The following is a 3,150-nucleotide window of genomic DNA, read 5'->3' as shown; positions in this document are numbered from 1 at the left end:
GCCAGTACAGAGCTCTTAAACCCCACTTTCTCACTGTAAAGCTTCAGACCTTGCCTGGTCTCCTCTCTCCAGAGACAAACATCAGTGTGACTCACCTATTCCTTGTGCTTAATTGTTTTTCACAAACTTCTTGTAATGACTTAGCCCACACCCTTCCTTCCCTTCTCATCCTGACCATTCCAGAGCAACCACATTTGCGAATGTCTCCACTGATCGACCCCCAGAAAGGCATTTTCCCAGACCCCATTCGGGAGCTCTACAAGCCCTTGACCTTAACCATCTATTGCTCCTTTCCCTGGCCTTCAAATATTAGGATCTCTGGAGTGTCCTTCTACCCCACACCTGCTGCCCCAGCCCCAACAAGTGTTAAAATGTGTGTGTTATAAGGTTTCTGCACACTCAAACCCTTATTAACATTTGGGAGTACTTTCTAGTCTTTTTTCTTTGTTGATATAGATCAACGGTTGGGAAACTTTCTAAATAGTGGGCTATTTAGATAGTAAATACTTTAGGCTTTGCAGGTCTCTGTGGCAGCTACTTAACTCTACTGTCGTAGCACAAAAGCAGGCACAAACCACACATAAGCGAGTGCATGGGTCTGTGTGCCACTGGAACTCTACAAACAGGCAGCGGGTGGATCTGTCATTTGCTGACTCCCATATAGATATTTACATATGAAAGATATTACTCGTATGTATGTGTGATTAATTTAATGTTATATCAGGAAAATTTTCCTTTGAGAATGAAGTTTGTTTTTGGATATGATGTTAACAGTTGTATAATATCCTACTCCAAATATTAATTGTTATTTTATTTTTGGAAAGATTGTACCAGTTAATAATTTCACTAGTGGTGCATGAATTAATTTAATGTTATATCAGGAAAATTTTCCTTTGAGAATGAAGTTTGTTTTTGGATATGAGGTTAACAGTTGTATAATATCCTACTCCAAATATTAATTGTTATTTTATTTTTGGAAAGATTGTACCAGTTAATAATTTCACTAGTGGTGCATGGAAGTGCTATCCTACCATAGGCAAATCGGTAAAAACAAGAAAAGAGAGAAAGGCTTTGCTAATTAGATAGGAATCTGAGATCTTACAGAATTCTAGCTGGCGTTTTTCACTAGTCCCAGTCTGCTGCATTAACGGTATTGATTACCTTACCTTGGAGGTGGTCGATGTACGCTGAGCTGTGTGGAGTACTTCATGGTTCAGAAAGTCGCTCCCTGCATGTTTTCTCACCACCCCATTCCCTGCTGATGCTGCGAGGCGCTCTTTCTCCATTTTCCAACGGTGTCAAAGCTCAAAAGGCCACAGAGTCTCAGACGCAGAGCCGACACAGGATGTGAATCAGATCCTCTCACCCTGAATCCTGCACTTTATTTTCACAGTAAACCTTCAGTCACCAGGCTGATCGTTTCTACAGAGTGGCTTTCTTTACAAACAGACCCGGTCGACTTGCCCATTGTGCTGTGTGGCCAGGATGGTGTCCCTCAGACTCCACTAATCACCACCACACCCCAGACCGGAGCCTTCTCTTTTGTATGATTCAGTTTTTTGCCACATACCTCCTCAAGGGTTGCCCTAAAGGTATCACTCCTAAACGTCCCCAAAGGCTGATTTTGTCGCATGCCATATAACCTCCGAATCCAGTGCAAGGGTGCGGACCACCCTCTGGCTCCTGCTCCTGGGCTCCCTCCTATTTCTCAGAAATGCATGAGAATCAAGGATCACAGCCTCTGAAACAGAGGAAATGTAGTCAGACTAAAACCCTTTAAAATAGGACAAGCAGGTTTAAACAGCCCCCTCTCTCTGTTTTTTAAACAAAAGCAGTGGGATTTGTGTGCAGCTCCCTCTCCCCTGCAGCGTATTAGAGCCTTTCCTCTTCACAATGAGCCACTTGAGTGAAAGTCTTGAAATTGGTGCCCAGAGGTGAACCTGGCACTAGCATCGGCTGCCGGAGCTACGGGCGAGAAGGCAGCGTGCTCTGCCCTGAGCTTCCCTCTGACTGTGGAATTAAAAATGAATCACATTCCTAATAAATGTAATCCTGCAAATTCTCTGAATGAACAGCCCTGAGAGCAGGAGCTGGCATGAGTGTTCACTACGGTGACAGCTCTGCCCACCATGGCTGCAGCCAAGACTCCCATTCCTGCCCTGGAATGACACGTGGCAAGACTTTGTGCCATGCCCTTGGAAAGCCGGATGTCCCTTTTGTTTGGGCAATTTACATTTGTTAGACAGTGTCTAAGTGTGTGGGATCCAGATCCTAAACACATTTTGGAGACATCGTTCGAGGACAGGGTATTACAATGGGCTTTTGTACTAACAGCCCTGGGCTACGGGTAGTGGGCTACTCTGGCCTCTGCAAATATCGTGGTCAGTGACTCACTTCTATTTGGGGAGATTCCTTTGTTTTATTTTTCAGAGCACTTGTGGCAGAACCAACTGTATTACAGGCCGTTTAATTGAGACTTGGCAGCAGACATCCCAGATCAAAGGCTGCCCAAGCCCAGATCTGGGATCCCAGGCCAGTGGGCACGTAGAGCATCTCGGAAGCAAAGCAGCCCGTCCGCCTTCCAGCAGTTCACGCCAGCGCTGCTGCCTCAGCACCCCCACGGGCTGGTCCACGGGTTGCTCCACCATCGGTTCCAGAAGGAGCCACTTGTGAGCTATTACAGACAGCAATGAAGTGCCATGGTGACAGCAGCGATTCACGGAAAGATGGAGGAACCATCCGGTAAGGCATTCTCCTTTTTCCACTGCGCTGAGTCTGCGAGCAGGAGCAACGAGCCAACCAGAGGCAGGCGGGGAAGGCCCCGGCGGGACCAGGTGTGGTGGGGACGGAGGATTCCTTCAGGGAGAAAGACATAAAAAGAACATTTCATAAGTTCACAGGCAATAGACTTCAACCATGTTCTCAGATGCTTACTAATCCAAGAATTCCATTTCCGAGGAACAAAAGGAGAGCCAGTTCCCAGGTTAGCAATAAGGACACAGCTATTTGATAGAAATGCAGAAAGCACCAGAAGATGCTTTAAGGATTAAATATGTCAGGTAGTTGCTCATTCCCTCCATTTTCCCACTGTCAAGCTGAGTGACCTAACCACACACACGCACACACGCACGCACAGACACACACACGCAC

This window comes from Galeopterus variegatus, unplaced genomic scaffold (genome assembly GCF_000696425.1).
Source record: "Galeopterus variegatus unplaced genomic scaffold, G_variegatus-3.0.2 Scaffold2582, whole genome shotgun sequence".
Classification (NCBI taxonomy): Eukaryota; Metazoa; Chordata; class Mammalia; order Dermoptera; family Cynocephalidae; genus Galeopterus; species Galeopterus variegatus.
Note: the sequence above shows the minus strand (reverse complement) of the source record.